The sequence below is a fragment of the Paramormyrops kingsleyae genome, chromosome 25, assembly GCF_048594095.1.
Source record: "Paramormyrops kingsleyae isolate MSU_618 chromosome 25, PKINGS_0.4, whole genome shotgun sequence".
NCBI lineage: Eukaryota > Metazoa > Chordata > Actinopteri > Osteoglossiformes > Mormyridae > Paramormyrops > Paramormyrops kingsleyae.
Window position 1 is genome coordinate 17,277,717 of NC_132821.1, and position 20,414 is coordinate 17,298,130.

Genomic DNA, 20,414 nt, shown 5'->3' on the forward strand with positions numbered 1-20,414 from the left:
TAGTAACCATGCCAACATCTACACCAGAAAATCCATGAGGTCCATCATGATGGTGGTCCTCATCAACTCTGTCTGAAAATGATGAATCAGTCTGCAACACAAAATCAATTATCGCGTATGTCATTTTGTTGTTGACATAAACACCTGGCTGGCATCCATGATATGCATTGTAAGCCTTTGTGTTCTTTACAAATGCGCTAGCAGGAGTGTCACATACAACAGAATCCAGCTCAATAAAAAGCTTTTTCCCGCTAAAATGCTGCAGCTGCTTCAATTCATGACTAAAGTCTTATGAGGCGGTTGGTTTCTTTGGACCACAAAAAAGCCCAATAACAACAGGTTCTTTCATTTGAACACTTACCAAAAGTCCTAAGATGGGCCATAACTGTAAATTAGAACTCTTAAACAAAGGTAAGTGTTATGACATGCATAAGTTCTTTCTTTCAGCACCCTCTGCTGGTCATAGTGGAAATTACCACAAGCTTATATTTTGATGGGGTTTTTTGTGTTCCGGTGAGTAGAGGAAACAGGAAGCTGGCTGCTTGTTAGCCTGCAGAGTATGCTGTTTGTAGCCTTAGATGCTCTTTAAAACATTTCTGCCTTGGAGAGTTATTGCTTGTGAGTATTAATGATACAACATGTTTATAAGTTTATTTAGTGCATTTTTATTACAGAGATTTGTTTAGGAAGAAGTTATTTCATCTGTTATGTTTATCTTTGAGGAGGCTAAACTCGCTAAGTTGTATTGCGATCATTACTGAGTCGCTGTTGATTACGCATACTATATAACAGTATAATTTATATCTTAGAAGTGTGAGTAAAGGAAAAGACATCTTGTGATATTTACTTTGTGTTTGTTTTTAGTTTTACGGGGAGAGAATGAAAGGATGTTAATCATTGAACTATTGACGAAGTAAAAAGCCTTAAAACTTACTTCCGTCTCCGATGTTCATAGAAGCCGTTAGCTGTCTGTCAAGTTGGGCAAAGGGACGCACAATAAGGACAGAACAGTAAGCCATCAATGTTGATCTGCAATCTAAAACGAAGCCATCAGCAATCTTCGCATTCAGCTGGGTTAGTGTATTATGTAGTGCTGTCAGAATGCCTCTATAATGATACAAACCACCACAACTATTTTGAATTTTGTATTCAGTGTTCGTTTTCAGAATGGTTCGAGCATCCTTCGGCATTTCTGAATGGTACACTCTAAGCAAACTAAGGAGAGCTGTGAAGGCAACTAAAGACACACCGAACCATATAGCCCATTTGGCCAAGCTTTCAGCAAGACTTTCTAGTTCATCAACATACTGAAACTCTGATTCAGAGTCAGACTCTGAAATATGTTGGTTGTTTGGGAGTATGTCAATAACATCTTTGTGAAGGGCATCAAAATGACATTTGATCCTTGAGTCACTGCTGCTGTCAGTGTTAGCACTATTGGAATATGTGTCAGTTTTGATATTTTGTGTTTGTTCTGAGTCTAAGAGACAGTCTTCTGTAATGTCACGCAGTCGTTTTTCTAGAGCAAGGTGATCCCTCCTCCATAGTCCAGAGCTTGTTACACACAAACACTGTGAAATAGCTAACTCTCCATTAAGATTAATAACCTAGCTAACAAGCTAATGATAGCACCTGTCCAAGTTTAGTTTAAAATTTAGCAAAACCCACTAACATTACTAAAGCAAATGCATTTATTTTTAACAGTTTAACCAGGTTCGGCTTACTTTACTGAAGTTTACCTTACTGAAAGAATCCACGAGGCAGCAGCAAAAAAGTTGGTATTAAATTGATACTTCAGCTACATTAAACTGTTTAAATTACATGTTTTAAAACGCAAACACTTACCACACAACACATAACTTGCAAAAAACATTTTAATGAACATAAGTCTTTTAACAGCTAATCATTATTCATTAACCCCTCGCTAACAAGCTTAAGTTAGCACCTGTCCAAGTTTAAGAAGTCTAAACTTCAGGAAGACCCACTAATATTACGAAAGTAAATTAATTTATTTCTAACACGGTTGAACCAAGTTTAGCTTACCTTACTGAAGTTTCACTGTAAAATACACGGATCACCAGAACAACCGCCATTAACGTTCTGCTAAAATCCTGGGGAAAAACGTGCGCCCGTTTCAACGACGCCAGGCCGTATCAGATTTGACTGTGCTTCTCGCCCACTGGCTCCATCACAGCAGTAAAGGTGGAGGTTACGCGGATCTGCCAGATTGAAGGCGGGTCCATTTCTGAGTCGCCTGCTATCTGGGATAGGTCTCTTGCAGAAACCAAATTTTTTGGACACAATTATAAGAAAAAAAAACATGACAAAACTGAAGATTTCGATGAAACGGCACGTGATGGGCAAATTTGGATGTGATATCCATGATCAGCAGCCAAAAACTATAAGGAATACCTATCACTGTTCAAGAAGCAAAAACTTTGCTGTGCAGTGTAATTAAATCAAGGGACTGAGAGGGGAAACTGAGAAACTGACAGAAACAAGGAAACAGAATCTAACACTGGGGAATATAACAAAGGCAGGTAAAACAGAACCAAAGCAAAGCAAAAACAGAATACAAGTCACAAAACACAGAAAGCTGATACAATTGAAACACTAGGGAACAAAATCTACAAAAATACAAAAATAGAGGAGGCAGGATTTAAACATGCGACAGAAGGTTTTACAGGCAGCTGCACTCTTAGCTCATTGAGCCATGTGGCCGAAGGGGAACAGTGCAAACACAAAGACTGGCAGGAGGGACAGGATGGCCAGCAACACCTGCTGGCCAAATAAGGAAGGGACATGACAGACTGGGACAAACAGATGCTGACCCTGACACCTAGGTAAATGGGCCCAAAGTCTTACCCAATACTTTAAATTGATAAGCACTGATCTACCTGGTCGAAGGCTTTCTCCTGGTCCAAGCCGACTAGCAGGAGAAGTATGTTCTTGTCCTCCACCCAGGATGGCTTCACGGATGAGATGGAGATTCCATGTTGCCGATTGACCTGGTACTCCACACATCTAGTTACTGTGAACCAGATGAGCTATGGCCTTCTTCAGGCATTCGGTGAGGGTCTTTGCAATGAGCTTTGTGTCTACTTTGACACTGAATGTCCTCTACAACCTGTGTAATTCCACTGGGAGCCCATCAAATCCAGGCGTTTCATCTTGCCAAGCAGTTCGGTCAGCTCCGTCATGTTGATGGAGGCTTCTAAGCTCTCCCGAATGTCACTGGGAAGACAAGGTTAATTGTTATCTAGAAACTGCTCCCCTGCAACCAGGTCTGTGTGCCTAACCCTAAAAGATCAGAATAAAACATTTTAGCAACCTCTAGCACATGTGGTATTGTTGTTACTGTACATCCATTTCTGGTTACATGAGAGATGAACCTCTTCTCCTCCTGGGCTTCCCTGGCTCTGTTAAAGAAATAGGCTTCACATTATTCATGATTTTCCAGATCAAATATTCTGTCACAGAGTATTTCGGCCGAGGCAGCCTGTTCATGCAGGTGCCTCAGCTCACCCATTATCTCAAGCAGTCACTCGTGATTCATAGAATAACCATTGTTGTGCGTGCCGTACCTTCTCTCCTGCTGAAAAATGGAGAACTTCTTCTCCATCCTGCGCTGCTTGTTGTATTGCATGGAGAAGGTTCATATGCTGTCCTTCACACCACTTGGCCACTGAGGGGAAGGCAGGCTTCTCCTTCTGCCACTAAAATCACTCTCCTTGTTCTGGCTGGGGAATGTAATTTCTCTAGCTATTCAGTAGTTTGATTTGTAATATATTTGTATTTTTTCCGTTGTTTTACATTGCTTATCAGCGTACTAGATGGTGCACAGGCGACATCTACTGGCTGAAGTTGATATCAGAAGTTTCCAAATTAGTTTATTTCAAAAAGAAAAAAAAAGAATGGCTGTTTTTTTCCATGTTCGTTGGAGTATGTGCAGCGCTGTTTCTTATGCTAGAAATCCTTGGAGTAGATATGTCTGTAAGTGATATCTGTTTACTGACATATGCATGTCTATGTAACATTATGAGAGATACGAATTTGGCAAATGTTATGTTTTGATAAAGTATGTTTTTGTGTTAGCATTATTAGCTGGTCTCTGAACTCATGTACACTAACGGACTAGCATGTGAAAGGGAAGTTGTTAATATATTGAGCAGTTTATTTGGTTTAATAAAAATACTTATTTGTGTTTTCTTAGTTTTACGGTGGGATGAAAGACATCTGTGTGAAGCATAACTTGTTGGAGCAAACAAAATTTACAGTGAAAGGTCAAGTGAACCGTTCGCTATCTGCCTATGCATTGTTGTGACACATCGGCAGAATACTCCTCGTAGTCAATGCGACTGCTGGCTCCGCAACTATTATGCCAGGTGAAGCTCGGCGTGCTGGGGTTGCATGTTTTCAAAATCATCACTGAGTTTAAAGGAGCAAACAAAATGGTTAAAACACCCTAAGCTAACATCATCTCTAGCCTCTATCGAGATGTTAAAGTCCCAACCTAAAATCAAGTGTCGATCTGTGACACAGAAAAGGCAAAACTCTTCGAAGAGAGTTATACGGGACGGGGCCCCCAACCCTAGCGTAGACACATATGGCCCGGAGGCGCTGTCCCCTCCATGTGGCGTCCACTCCCAAAACCCTGCCTTGAGGAACAGTAAACAAACTTACATCTTCAAAGGCACGGTCGGCAAAAAATTGCATCCTGATCATCAGCCTTTCGTTATGACAGAAGAATATATCTGCAGTTTTTTGTACTTCTCAGTTAGACAAGAGGTAGAAAAACCTCACAATGAGTTCATAGGGAGATCAAGGTAATATCTGCTTCCCTGGTTGAACAATAAAAGCTAGACTTTCTGGTCTCTGATGAAAAAGGATGTCAGGGAAAGGCAGGAAACAAAGTTCTGAAGATACAGGCACTGACTGAGCATGACTCACTGCTGGCAGGGCAGGATAAGAAAAAGTGACAGCTTCTCTGACAGGGGTCAAAGGGGAGGTGGGGGGAGAGGGGGGCACCAGCAATAGCAGACAGCAAGTTGTTGCTAATGAGGTACTGCAGAGCGGAAGCACCTGGAGAGACGATGGAGAGCGGGGCTCTCAGCGGCAGACTAGCCCCCAGCACGTTTGTGTTTATTTCAGATATTCGACGACACATCATCCAAAGTGGAATCGAAGGCATCCATCTCTGCTGCCCACTCTAGCAAGAAGCTGGCAAGGTAGATGGGAGTGCAGGCGGCCCTGATGGAGCAGGCTACCTTAAACAACGCTGCATCTAAATCCATGCTTCAGAGGCCCGTTATCTGTCAGCTGCCCAATCTGCTGTCTTCTATCATCTCTGGCCATTTCAGAAACTGCATATATAACCAATGTATTGACTAAAGTGATTTTTTTATGCAAACGTAGGATCTCAGATGCTAGATCAACATATGACAGATATTCATTATTCAGTTACTTTTAAAAGAATATTAAAACACAAAGAAAACACTGATACATATGCAATGAACAGTGAACCCATTGACAAAAATTAGCGCAATGATTGACAGTAGCCATGCTGAAAAAGGCAAGATATTTTAACACTTTTGAGTGAAGTAGAAGTCACTTTATTCAAGCAGGAATTGGGTGATTTAATCATGCTCTTGAATATTTGTTCTTTACTAATAAAGATAAAGGATCATTTTTTGTAAGTCTGCAAGAAAAAAGGCAAAAGCCTCTCAACTAATGGCAATATATTTTGTCAAACACAAAATAGGAGAAGAAAAAGTTTTGAAAATTTATACAGCAATGCTACCCTATCTTAGTTATTTTATTCCTACAAGAAATCATGAGAATCTACTGTAGATCTTGTGTCTAAGTGCACAGCAATACAACTTTAATTTTATAAACATTTCTTTATTTATTTAAGGAATAAATCTTAAATATGGATCATTGGAAATCTAACACCTATGTGTCGTTTAGATATCAATGTTTAGTGTTAAAGGCTAATGTTAAGTGTCGTGGCCAAGACCGGGGAAGCAGGAGCAGGGAGTCGAGGAATCGGGTAACTAGGGGTTTATTGAAGGAAACAATACAAAAATGCAAGGCAAAGCAAAAGACGAACGTCATACAACGTTAATGATCGGACTGAGGAAACACTTAAACGCGGACTTAAATACATAGGACTAATCAAAAACAAGGAGAAACAGCTGGTAAACACAGAGATTCCACACGGGGTAGATGAGGGGGTGTGGCACACGGGAGGGTCCCAACTTTCTCTATTTGGACTATATAAATCTTACACATTCGGCTAAACTGCAGAACCATTAAAAATGCTTTTTAACATACAGTATTTTCAAATTGAAAATCCTTAATATCAAATACTCCACAGGACTGAAGTACAAATGACTTCCGTTAAATAATATATGACAAAGACATGAATATTTTAGGCATGGCTTATTCAGGTTCAGGTTTAGAAAAGCATTCTAAAAGATGTTCCTAATGTTCCTTTTCCCAAACCTTATGGGTTTGCGCAACAAACAAAACATAAAACTTAAGTGACACAGACACACATTCTCACACTCAGCCATTATAAAAATGCACTGCTTATTTTTGTTTAGCAGAATGTAAATGAAAAGATTTTACATTCATCGTTCGTTTACAGTATGTTTGTAGGAATGGATGCAGAAAACAATTTTAATCCCTTTTAGGAGTGGAAGAGGTACAATGTAGCGGAAGGTAGACACTTGTATGTATTAGTCAACTGGCCTGAAGAGGGCAATGTTGTGCCAGATTACAGTCTGCACAACTAACACCACAGAGTTCAGGTGTTTGCAAGACCAAGTGATTCTGGACTGTTTCTGAGGTAAAACTTTGAACATTTGGTCTGTTCCGTACAAGCAACAGCACACATTTCTCCAGAGAATGCAGCTACCTACAGCAATCAGTCACGGTTCTTTGCATCACTCAGTGAACATGACGAGATCTATCACTGAAGAGCTGTCCTTTGTTTAGTGACATCGAGAGTTGGATCAAATCATAAGCATGCTAGCAAATACTTGGTTTTCATCTTGTGTCTTCCTTTCAGCACCCTTTGCAGTGAGGAGTTGGAGAAATAAAACGATTTGTGAGGAGTCATGGAAAAGTGTAAGTCTAAAAGCTTTCAGATGGTTGACCCCTTTAGATGTTACTGGCTACAGAATTTACCCCCATATACTATATCATATAACCAAATAGTGATTTTTTTGATTAAAGATAATACAACCTTATTTTTAGACTTAAATGTACAGATGCAATTTCATGTTTTATTGTTTTCTGGTTTTTTTTGCTGATAAATGGTCCTCATAATATCAGTTATGGTTAGGGTATGAAATGACTTGAAGTAACATCCATGATGTTGTAAGTGCACTGGCTGCATTAAACCTTTATTAACTTTTCCCCTTTCTATTGTTTTAGGCTCCCTTGGCGGAGATGCCCTTACCCCCCAGCGAAGACGGCGAGAAATCCCCAATTGGCTTCCATATTGCAGCTATAGTTTTTCATATAGGTAGCCCCTTGGGGAGGATAATGTATATGTTGGGTGCTGACCCGAAGATGCTAAAATAAAACCGAAAGTAGGATACAAATAAAAAATGAAAAAAATTAAAAAACAAAAAACAGTTTCACTAAAGGAGTGGTCACATTTCTGGCAGATATAGTCATCTAATTTTGTTTCATTATTTCACAGGTTCACTGTTTTATACCAATAAGCAAGATAATGGATTTCTGGCTTGTCTACATCTGCATCACTTCCTTTCTGACATATCACAGTCATGCTACTTGTCTATAGAATAAAACCAGAAAAATGAGAAAAAGTTTGTTAGAAATTGAGCTTTATACCTGACTCTGTAGTTTCATTAGTGTTTGGGAAAAAATGCTGTATCTGAACTTGGCTAAAATTCTTCTGCTTGAGGCAGAAAAGCATGTTATGGAATAGCAGTGATTACTTTCCATGAGTACATTGCTGCTAAAGTAGCAATAAAGATATAATCACAGTCCACACAGTGGACCCTACAGTCCATTGAATTCCTCAGCTGGGGACCTTAGGATTATTCTCTCATGAGTGCTCACAACCTTTACTAATAAAAGAAGGATGTAAAGATAATTGCTTTTTAGCCTAAGACAAATATGTACGGTTGTCCGTGCATTTTTAGTTATCTCTTGCTGGTAACTTCAGTTAAAATACTGAATTATGGGGGAATTATGATGCTGAAATATGGAAACATCATTAAGGAATGGATGTACACTACAGGGCACCCTGCACTTATAAATTGGCTTCATATGTTCATACCACATGCTGGTAGCTGGTTTTAGCTGGTCTAAGATGGTCGTAGATGGTCATGTCCCAGCTCTTGCTACTCTTTGATGGTTTAGCTGGGTGCATCACCAGTTGTTCTTGTTTGTGTGACCAGCCTATCATGCGGCTCATGCTAGCACGATCAGCTAAATCAATTAGAATGACCATCCTCTAAGCTGGGATGACCAGCAAAACCATCAAATCATCATGCAAAACATACCTTAAGCTGGTCAATTATCATAAGTTGGTCAACCAGCTGTTTTTTTCAGCAGTGTATTCATTTTCCATTATATAACCATGCAGAGCAATTATTGAACCTAAGACTGCCAGTGAGATGGCTGCCCATATCAACAGACCCTGAGAGTTGCAGGCATCCTTTGGCTTCAACGGATAAACCATGATGAGGTGTGTGCTTATATGGAAATCATCAACAATAACGTGCTGTAATGCAGCCCGAAGGGAAGTAGAAAGCTGTTAATCAAGTTGGACTTGATTATGCTCATATAACCACACACCTTACGGTTTATCCTCCTTATAACATAGCTAACGAAAAAATACTCAGTTAATTTTTCAGAAGAAAATTATTTCAATTAGCTTTTAATATTGTTATAATCAGCTCTTAAAAATACAGTCCCTGTAAGGATAGAATGTCTGCTCAGATTGCTCACTGGAAGTGGCAAGTCCATTGAGTTTCCATAGAAACCGTCAACAGACAAGCGCTTGCATTTTGAAAACCAAGGAAAATTATGCTGATAAATGCTTATTTATGAGTAAAAAGTCACACAGGTGTTTATATTAACATTAAAAAAGCATTGATATAGAATTGTTATTAGGCTGCCAGAACTACCTGTGCAGTTACAAGAAAATAATCAACACCCACATGATGTCACTGGACCAGTAAGAAATTAGTATTTACCAAAGCCGTCTTTAAATCAAAATATAAACCAGTGCTGATGTAGGAAAAAATGTGAAAGATGACTCATCAGGTCATACTCCCTTTTGTCTCTCTATTTAGGTGCCCAGCTTCACCATCTCATGCATCTTCTGCTCTGCCCTTGGATACAAACCATTGTTCAATGGAAGTCCTGCCATAAATTCCAGCTTTGCAAAGTTCACAATATATAATTTCTGTTGACACTGGGTCCCACAAGGACTGAATGAGCTTGGTGGTAATTTTTGAGACTATGCAGCCTTCAGCAATGATCCTATGTCCATCAGTCCTTGTGAGTAAACTTTGACTTATGCTGATACAGTGTGTCCACATATAGTATAAGCTGTCATGATTTTTGAGAATCTTCCCCTCGATACATACAGTATAATATTTTGCAATTTTTGAGTGTAGTGCACCTGCTATTGCATTTCACACTGCTTAATGAAAATCGGAGATGTGTTGCCTTGCAGTTCTGAGCTTTGGAGAACACACAAAATGCCTTCTGCATCAAAACAGCCATTGAGATGTATCCGAACATTTCCTTGAAATGCTCTCCTTTCTCCTCTGTCCATCTGCAAATAAGGAAATACTCATGAATAGCATTTGAAAGCATGTTTTCCTCAATTAAATTCTGTTTCAGCAGAATGGAAACCTTCTGCTCTGTGGTTCCTGGAATGAAACATCTTCTTGGCAGCCCTGCCACAGAGCCTGACCCTGATAATGTTGGCCCAAAATTGTCTAGGGAGTTCTTGAGTGTCTTTCCTGTGTCACAGTGATTACTGAAAAGGGCTCATTGCCTTCTGAGGCCACTAAATGTGACTTAAATGGTAACGCTCCATCAAAACACCATCAGGGGATGACTCAGTGGGGGGAGTCAAGACCCTAGGAAGTCCTCAGGGTAAGGCAATGGAAAAGTACAACTGGAGTACCTTTGCATTGTACTGTAATGCTTATTAAAACAGATATCTTAATTAACAAAATGACAGATTTAATGCTGACAGTATTTTAAATCATGATTCATTAGTAGTGGAGACTCTGTTTCCTTTGAATGAAGTTTTATGGTGAACTTCAAAGCAAACACATGAAATACAATAATATAGTTCAATTAAGTTAGACGTTGCTAACACCCCCTAATAAGTACATCATGCTTAGATTCATACTTCACATTACATCAGTGAAATAACAGCAGTTTACTTATAAACCTGCATTGTGTATTCCTAGTTTGCTTCTTCATTTGTTTCAAGCATACAGAGGTCCTTAGTTCCTATTGAGATCCCAAAAAAGTTAATGCTTTAATACTGCCTTATTGATGATTGATCAGGCTGGTTATTGGAAGTGAAAAAGTGAATTGGCTTTAATGCAAATGGAACATTTAATATTAACCTGAAGACCAATGTTTACCGTTGTGGTGTGTAAAAAGCATGTAATTGCATGCATAATGGCTCCTCACACCCTTGGGAATGCCAGGGCTACATACTCATGGAAGCATCTTTGTTCTCATCCTGTCTACAACTTCCGGTCATGTTGCAAATATCTTCTGATCGTCTTGTGAAAATGCATCACAAATTTTCCCTCAAAATGCATGCAACTCATTTCTCTAGTAAAAAAGAAAGAAAAAAGGAAAAGAAAATTATGGATTTAACCTTGTCTGGATATTTAAACTCATTTTATTTCTTATATAAGACTAAGCAGGATGGGGCTAACTGCAAGATTAGCTAGAAAGTGTGCTGTCCAAAATGACACCTTTGAATTCCATGGACAGAATCCATCCAATCACCTGCTCCACCCATCCAATCCACACTCCTCACACTAACCTCTGCAATTTATAGACAACAACTGGAACTGTTACAAACCTGCCTGGAAGAGGACCCAAGTTTATTTTTACCCACGTACAGTGAGGAGGATCATAAGAGAGGCAAAAAAATCCCCAAGGATGACTGTTGGTGAATTACAAGACCAAGTAAAATCTTGAGGTTACCATGTCTCTGAAAAAACTATCAGACTTCATAACTACTTCATGCTAACGGATTATTTGGAAGGTATGCTAGAAAAAAAGCTTTTTTTTTGTCAGTTAACTGCAACCGTAAGCACCTGGAGTTTGCGAAACACTACTATACCTTTGACTGGAACCAAATTCAATGGTATGATGAAACAAAAATGGAGCTTTTTGGCAATAAACATAAGGTGGGATTGGCGTAAAAAGAAGGATGGTTATAATGAAAAGAACCATATCCCAACTATAAAATATGATGGAGGTTCTGTGATGTTCTGGGGCTGTTTTTCCTCCAAAGGCCCTGGAAACCTTGTTAGGGTACATGGCATTATGGACTCCATGAAATACCAGGACATATTAAATCAAAATTTGGCTGCCACTGCCAGGAAATTAAAACTGGACCGTCATTGGATCTTCCAGCTGGACAGTGATCCTAAACACACGTCCAAAACACAAAAATGGTTAGCTGACCACAGAACCAAGCTTCTGCCATGGCCACCTCAGTCCCCTGACCTGAACCCCACTGAAAATCTGTGGGCTGAGCTGAAGAGGAGAGTGTACAAGACAGGGCCTAGGACCCTGGGTGATCTGGAGAGATTCTGTAAAGAGGAATGGACTCCGATGCCCTGCTCTGTATTCTCCAACCTTATAAAATGTTATTATTTATTTATTTTGTGATTATTGACGAAATGTGTCCTCTGCATTTAACCCATATGTGACTTTCGTGACATAGCAGGGGGCAGCTAATTCAGCGCCCGGGGAGCAGTGCTTGGGGGTGGTACCTTGCTCAGGGTACCTCAGTGGTGTCTTGCTGGTTGGGGATTTGAACCTGCCATCTTCCGATTACGAGTGCGCTTCCCTAACCATTAAGCCACCACTGCCGACTCAGGATAAGACTCAGTGCTGTTATACTGGCAAAGGGAGGCTGTACAAAGTATTAAAAGCAGGGGTGCCAATAATGTATTTTTGTCAAAGATAATTATTTCTTGACGAAGGATTTTTCTTTTTAATTGGAATAAAATTATAATAATGAATAGTTAGATTTTTCTCAATTTTTCAGGGTGACATGAAGCTGCTTCACCAAAAGGTGGATTTTTTCTAACCCTTTTTACAAAGCTTTGCAATGGGGGCAATAAGACTTGAGACTTCTTAAACTTGAGATGGTGGAATCGGTACACACAAACAAAAACACACAATGTTAGGAAGGCTAACTTTAATTGTATGAGAATGAAACTAGAAACTGTAAACCGGATGGAGTTATATAACAAAACTGTTGAAGAGGCATGGGAATTTTTTTAAAACACATTATTGCAAATGCAAGAGGACTTCATACCTGTTTCCAGCAAAACTAAATCTAGGAAACTAACAAAGTTGGTTTACTGCTGAAATTAAGAATAAAATCAGAAGGAAAAGGGCTCTGTTCTACATACAAATGGAAAATAAGAACATAAGAACGTAAGAAATTTACAAACGAGAGGAGGCCATTCGGCCCATCAAGCTTGTGTTTTCAGAATAAAGCAGTATTTAAGTCTACAGGTTAAATAATATTAGACTTGCCAAAGTGAATGTCAAAAGGAAGACTGCATTAGAAGGTAAAGATACCATTAAAGGTTTCTTTGAAGATTTAAACTCGAAAAGAGCTCTAAAAGCTGAAATCACTAATCTGCAGTAAGGGTCTTATAATTGAAAACACAATTGATATAGTTAATGAGTTTAATGATTGTTTTGCATGGGTATTCACTGTAGAGGACACAAGTAACATGCCGACTCTTATTCCTAATCCAGCTTCATCTTTGACCAATACATAGCTCATGCTACAAAGCCTAACTAAGCTCAAAATAAATAAACCACAGGGCCCTATTGGCATCTTTCCTATAGTTTTAAATGAGATGAGGGAAATTATTTGCTGACCTTTAACTTTTCTATTTCAGAAATCTTTTTCTGGTACCTTATGATTGGAATCTTGCTAATATAACGCCCATATTCAAAAATGGAATAGTAGTAATCCATCAAACTATAGGCCAATTAATATAACTTGCATAACTGGAAAAGTAATGTATGCTATATTCCAAGTGAAAATGGCAGATTATCTGGATTCGAATAACATTCTAAAGGATAGCCAACATGGATTTAGGAGAGGTAGATCCTGTTTAGCTAATCTACTTGAGTTCTTTGAGGAAGCCACAAGGGAAATTCATCACAAAAAGGCCTACGATGTGATCTACTTAGATTTGCAGGAAGCCTTTGATGTTGTTCCTCACAAACGGCTCTGGCTTAAGCTCAAAGCAGCAGGGATTTTAGGGTTTGCAACAGCTTGGATTGAAAAGTGATTAACAGACAGGAAGCAGCAGGTAGTTATTAGAGGTGCAATGTCTCAGTGGGCCGGAATTCATAGTGGGGTACCCCAGGGTTCAATTTTATGACCAATATTAATCCAAATTTACATTAACAATGTTGACACCAATATATACAGTAAATTGGTTGAAGTTGCAAACAACACCCAGGTGGGTGGTGTAGCAGATACTGAGCTAGTGGCACAGGGGCCACAGCGGGATTTTGATTTAATTAGTGATTAAGCTGATACCTAGCAGATGATATTTAATGTAGACAAATATAAGGTAATCCATGCAGGGAGCAGAAATAAAAAGTACAGATATATTATGGGTTCCACTGAAAAAAGGAAGCTGATTATGAGAAAGAGCTGGTGTGTATGTTGATGTTTCCATGTCCCACTCTTGCCAGTGTGGTGAAGAAATTAAAATGGCCAATAGAATGTTGGGTTACATCTATAGGTGTGTGGAGTTTTAGTCAAGGGAGGTGATGCTAAGATTATACAATTCCTTGGTAAGACCCCACCTAGAATATTGTGTGCAAGTTTGGTCATCTTACCTATAAAAAAGACATTGTTGCCTTAGAAAGGGTTCAACGAGGGGATACAAGTATGATTCCTGGTCTTAGAGGAATGTCTTATGAGGTTAGCTGAGCTGCTCAGCTAGTTACTTCAGCATTAGTTCAAATACAAGAACTCGTGGCCAGAGGTGTAAATTAGCAGGAGAACATTTTAAACTGGATTTGAAAAAGTGTCCGGAATGTAACATGCTATAAACCAATCAGAGTGTCATCTCCCATTCCATTTACAAGCCAGATGCCCTTGCACTTTGATGAATTGCTATTATGACGGTACATCTGCCATGTATTAGAAATCTGCAGACCACATGTATAATGTGATTTTCATGGCCATACATTTACATAATTGATAAATTATCCATAGTTAGACATTACCGACACTAAATACAAATAAAAGGGATTCTGACCTTTTTTGCATAATTCTTATAGATTTGAAAAGAAATTGCAATGAAAAAATATAATGTATCAAGGGACGATGGAGCAATGAAAATCATGCTTTTTATACCCCTCAAAGGATGAAGGATCAATGAAAAAAACATAGCTTACAGTTACATTTACCTGTACATAACTTGTAATGCGAAAAATGTATTTGTTCAAAAATATCTTATTGTGGGTACTCACTGGCTTAATGCCCATACTCCTTGGCGAGGTTTGAAACTTGTGAACTAGCAATGTTATGTTCGCAAATGATCCAATTCTTTTCAATGGCTCTTTGGTACAAAGGGAACTGCGTTGCATTTAAGAATCCTTCTTTTCATCATTGTGCCCAAATTCCAATGCCTGAACTAAATCCACTCGACTTCCCTTTACTTAAACATTAAAAAAACAAGCCAGTCACAAGAGGTAGACATTGTTGTATTATCTTTCTTAAAGACAGAATGAGCAGGGTTTGTGAGGAAAAAAAGCTTTTTAATACTAAGCACTGCATGAATTGCATTCATGGCAGTGTCACTTCATTTAAGTAACACATTTCATACAAATGATAAATTCAAAGTACTAAATTCACTGACAAAGCAGAGGGTCTATGGCATCACCTTGTATAACCATTGCTAAATCTAGTTCATCCATGCTAAATGAAATTAGAGTCCTGGGATGTCTAAATGTGTTTCAAGTAGGATGAGGAGTCAAGACAAACAAAGGAAGTTTATTCAAGCAAACTAAACCGAACTAGAAACAAAACAGGATCACAGGGGATCAAAGGGAGGTTAGGGCATGGCCAACAGGAAGACACAATGTCAGTGATGGAACTGAGGCACATAGGAGTGGAAGGCACTTAATTACAGAACCAGCGATGGAGCAAACAGGAGGCGGCTGAGTATGAGGACTGGAATTAGAGGTGTGACTAACGAATACCAGGCATGGCTTGTTAGAGCCATGCCAGGGAGAAGACAGGAAGGTCAGTCAGGGCAGGACATGACAATATGAATCTCACCCAAATCTTACCCTATCATTATCTTAGAAATTATTTCTCAGATCAACCTAGTAACTGTCCTGCCCGGCTCGTCCGCTCCTTCCATGTGCCACGCCCCCTCATTAACCCGTGTGGATTCCCTGTGTTCACCAGCTGTTTCTGATTGTTGTCTTTCGTCCACATGTATTTAAGTCTGCGTTAGGTATGTTTTCCTCAGTCCGGTCATTGAAGTTTCACGTCAGTTTTGTGGCTTGCCTTATTCCTGTTTCTGCGGTCGGCGTGCATGACAGAATGACCGGACTCTACAAACAAACGCTTCGTCTCACAGAGGACGAAGTGATTTACTGGCTCCAACAGCCCGAGACAAGGGAAGATCCAGCTGCCAGAGTCCTGGCTTTCTGTTCAAGGGAGATTCTGGAAGAGATCTCCCTGTCGGATGCCTCGTGCTGCATGGAGGAGGTATGGCTGAATCTGGCGCGATTAAGAGGCAGGATCGCGGAAGCAATGGTAGGCAGGTGTAACAGGATTGTGGGTTGCCGGAACCATCCAGGCAGCCTGAACTCCCCGTCGCCCCTGCTGCATCTACTCCGCAATAGAAGCGGAAGGGTCACAGATGGAGGGGCGTGTTCAAAGCCCTTCCGGGGTCTCCCGCTTCGCCGAAGACGCCCGACGTCACCGCGGACGCCGCCCTCCTCGAGACTACCTGTTTCTGTGTTTACGCAGGACGCCTGTCTGCCTACAGGTTCCACTAGCTTCCTTGTGGCCCTTAAAGAGACATCCCCCACTGTGATTGACCCCGCGGTGATCGTCGTGCCCGGGTCGGCAGTCTCCAGTTACAGCCAGCTGGCTCCCGCAGCGCCTGAGCCCACTGCATCAGTTCTGGAAGCGCCCATCGTAGCCAGTCCCCACGACGGACACACTGCCCAGTGAGGTCCCAGTCCCCACAACGGACGTGCCGCCCAGCGAGGTCCCAGTCCCCACGACGGACCCTCACCCTCACCATAAGATCTGGCTCCCTTCAAAGAGCTGTTAATCCCATCACTATTATGAAACATTTCTGGAATTCTCCTTTTTTTTGGACCATGGCAAACCGGGGAAAACTGAAACCGCAGATACGTGGATCCCACTGTAATAATGATCTAATTTCATTAGTCATTACTGTGATTAGCTAATTCCGACGAATATTATGACTACATATCATATATTCCTAAAATATCCTGATGGACACATCAATGACACGTCTATGGATGTTTCTGCTGCCTCAAAATAGCAATGCACTGGTGAGGAGATGGACCAGAAAGGCTAGGCTCGAACTACACTGCTGCTTCGGCTGTACTGACTGGAGTGTTTTTGAGGCTGCCGCTACAGGCCTGCACGATCTCACTGACACAGTGACATCTTACTGTACATCAGAGGTTGTGTGCAGATGTGTGTGCTAGGGAGTGACATGCCTAAAATACTCCTGTTGCTTTTTTGTTGCACTATTGTTCCCTGTTTTAGCATCTCAGGAAGTTTCATCATTATATATACATAGCCAGATTAAAATTACCTATGCTTCTTAACATAGCCACTGCCTTGGCAATGTGGCAGGCAATTGTTCCATAAAGAAGCAGAAAGCCTAACAAAATATGAAAAGAGTCTTCTAGGTGAGACTCTGCACTAGTTCAGGTGGAGTTTGCGGTTTCCATGGGGTGTTGATAATAATAGGGCACATCCAACACTTTAATGAGAATATCTTAACTTCAATACAACTTAAGGCATGAGCCCGTACCTCTCTGTATACTGGTGGGTTTGTGGTCACACAGGATGTACACATGTACCTTCATAATTATTGGCACCCCTGGTTAAGATGTGTTAAAAGCCTTAAAATAAATTCCATTTTTATTGCAGAAGCATACATAGAAAAATGTAACCTTCAACTCAAGTGAGTTTTAAGGGAAAAAAAATCCCTAAGAAATAATTATTTTTCATAAAATCACCTGTTCCACAATTATTGGTACCCCTAACAATTCCTAGGAAATAAATGTAATTGAAGTATTTCTGACATTTGTACAGTAGTTTACAAAGTTGATCAGAGTATCTAGGAACATTTAATTAGTAATTCATCACTTCCTGTGTCCCTGGGGTATAAATATGACGTGACACAGAGGTCATTTCTCTTATCCACTCTTCAACATGTAAAAGACAAAGGAACACACCATTCAAGTAAGGCAGATGTGTGTTGACCTTCACAGGTCAGGCAATGGCTACAAGAAAATAGCTACTCGCCTGCACCTGCCCATATCTACTGTCAGATGAATCATTAAGAAGTTAAAAACAACTGGAACAGTGGTAAACAAGCCTGGACGAGGACGCAAGGTTATTTTGCCACCACGCACAGTGAGGAGGATGGTAAGAGAAATAAAAAGTTCTCCAAAGCTCACTGTTAAAGAATTGCAACAAATGGCAGCATCTTGGGGTCACAAAGTCTCCAAAACAACCATCAGGCGCTATCTACATGCCAACAAGCTGTTTGGGAGGCATGCACGGAAAAAACCTTTTCTCACTCACAATCATAAACGCAAACGTCTGGAGTTCGCTAAGCAGTACTGGGTCTTCAACTGGGACCATGTGCTTTGGTCAGATGAGACCAAGATAGAGTTTTTTGGCAAAAAACACTCTAACTGGGTCTGGCGGAACACAAAAGAGTATGCAGAAAAGCACCTCATGCCCACTGTGAAGTATGGGGTGATGCTGTGGGCCTGTTTCTCTTCCAGAGGCCCTGGGAATCTTGTTAGGGTGCATGGCATCATGAATGCTTTGAAATACCAGGACATTTTAAATCAAAATCTGGTGGCCTCTGCCCGAAAGCTGAAGATGGGTCGTCACTGGGTCTTTCAGCAAGATAATGACCCTAAACATGTGACCAAATCTACACAGAAATAGTTCACCAGACACAGAATCAAGCTCCTCCCATGGCCATCTCAATCCCCAGACCTCAACCCCATTGAAAACCTGTGGAGTGAGCTGAAGAGGAGAGTGCAGAGGAGAGGAGCCAGGTCGCTGGATGATTTAGAGAGATTGTGCAAAGAGGAATGGTCGAAGGTCCCTCTTTCTGTATTCTTTATGTATAATTGTGGCACACATGATTTGATGTAAAAGAATTATTTCTTAATGTGGGATTTTTTTCCCACTAAATAAATGCACTTGAATTAAAGGTTGGATTTTCCTCTTTTTTTCATTGTGGTCCTATATTATTTAGAAAACAACTGAATTTATTAGAAGCTAAAGAACATGTCTTAACCAGGGGTGCCAATAATTATGGAGGGCAGTGTAGGATTTCAGTTCGTGGTGTAATTAGGGTTCTGCTGGAAGTTAAGATCCTATTCCTACTGCTATTCCTCCTTCAGCAGCCTTTCTTTGATCTCTTTGAGGTGGCGTTCCTGCTTCACCTTCGCCCAACTTTGAAAACACTATTAAATCAAAATGGAGAATCTTTTTGAAAAACAAAAAGACAAAGGGGAAGGCAAACTTAGGGTATAGGAATGGAAACTGAATCAGAAAAACTAGGAAGAAAAGGAAGGTAGAAAAATAGGGACAAAAATGCTCAAAATTTTAGAAACAGAAAAGTTCCAGCATCCAACATATGTGCCTCAGGAACTAAAACGGAGAAGGCAATTAGTAACACAAGCAACAGCCCAGGAGGGGTATGGCTACACACAGGAATCACCAGTGATCCTGTCATGCCCCGATCGTCCGCCCCTCTCATGTGCCACGCCCCCTCGTTAACCTCATGTGGAATCCCAGTGTTTTACAGCTGTTTGTGATTGTTGTCATTAGTTCATTGTATTTAGTCCGCGTTTCCGTTTGTTTCCCCAGTCTGTGGCCTGTACTACGAAGCGGGGTTACTGGCTTATCGGGGTAACTTGTTGGATTTAAGGTAGTCTGGGCAAAATGTAAGTGAGCGAATATGAAGTCCATTTAAACTGTGGTACCTTAAATCTGACAAGTTACCCCGATAAGCCAGTAACCCCGCTTCGTAGTACAGGCCACTGGTCATTGATGTTGTATCGTTGCCTGCTTTGTGTTGTGCTTCAATTAAGATAGCCCACGAAACGGAGATTTTTCAGATGCTGACTCAAAACCGAGTGAAAGAAGAAAATTCCCACAACCCATTGCAATACACAACAAGAAAAGAAAAGATGCCTAGCGGTGTGTGGGGAAAGAAGCTCATATCTTTATAAATATGCTTGCATATTTACTGCACAGCTATATTTTGATTTATTCATCCATCTATCTATCAAATCGCACATTTTACGTGGCATCTGAATTATACTGTAATTGACTCCAATTACATGACTGGATTCCGGGATTCCCTCTGCATCACAGAAATAATACGGCTTTAAGTTATAAATGGAACTTACCTTTATCTTCATGGAGGGATGGTGTTCGCGAATATGGGAGAACATGTTCGACGTATTTCCTCCTTTTGCGGCCACTCTTCGTCCACATTTCTTGCAAACTGGATATCCATCTTCAAGGAAAACCCCACGATCATTTTTCGGATACCCAAAATATTCTCATACTGCAGATTTTAATTTTTTTTTCGGCGGGAGATAGAGATTAGAATTTGCAGCCTCTGTATCGGACATTTTCGCCGCTGTGCAGGTATGGGTGGAGTCTAAGCAGTCAAGTGGAAAGAAGTTGCATATACATGGCAGCGCAGGTGAGATCTGGTTTCTTTTTTTTTTTCAAAACCGCGGATAAGCAAATGTGCATGATATGATAATCGTACATGTCAATATCACAATAAACCGCCATACCGGTATACCGTTACAACCCTATATGGGCATGTTAATTCTTTTAAATGAAG

General features: G+C 40.4%; 1 long non-coding RNA gene across 8 annotated transcripts; it reads left to right on the forward strand.

Annotated features, from left to right (window-relative positions):
- The first annotated feature begins 525 nt into the window (after window positions 1–525).
- LOC140582917 (uncharacterized) lies at window positions 526–7,838 on the forward strand. Of its 8 annotated transcripts, none has more exons than XR_011985728.1 (6): window positions 526–618; window positions 956–1,074; window positions 4,214–5,228; window positions 7,073–7,131; window positions 7,441–7,531; window positions 7,712–7,838. It is a non-coding gene; the product is annotated as an uncharacterized lncRNA (long non-coding RNA). The 8 variants fall into 8 exon arrangements; XR_011985723.1 differs by having other exon boundaries at window positions 4,214–4,385; window positions 5,152–5,228; window positions 7,441–7,838; XR_011985724.1 differs by adding an exon at window positions 2,965–3,993 and having other exon boundaries at window positions 956–1,010; window positions 7,441–7,838.
- Window positions 7,839–20,414: the final 12,576 nt, after the last annotated feature.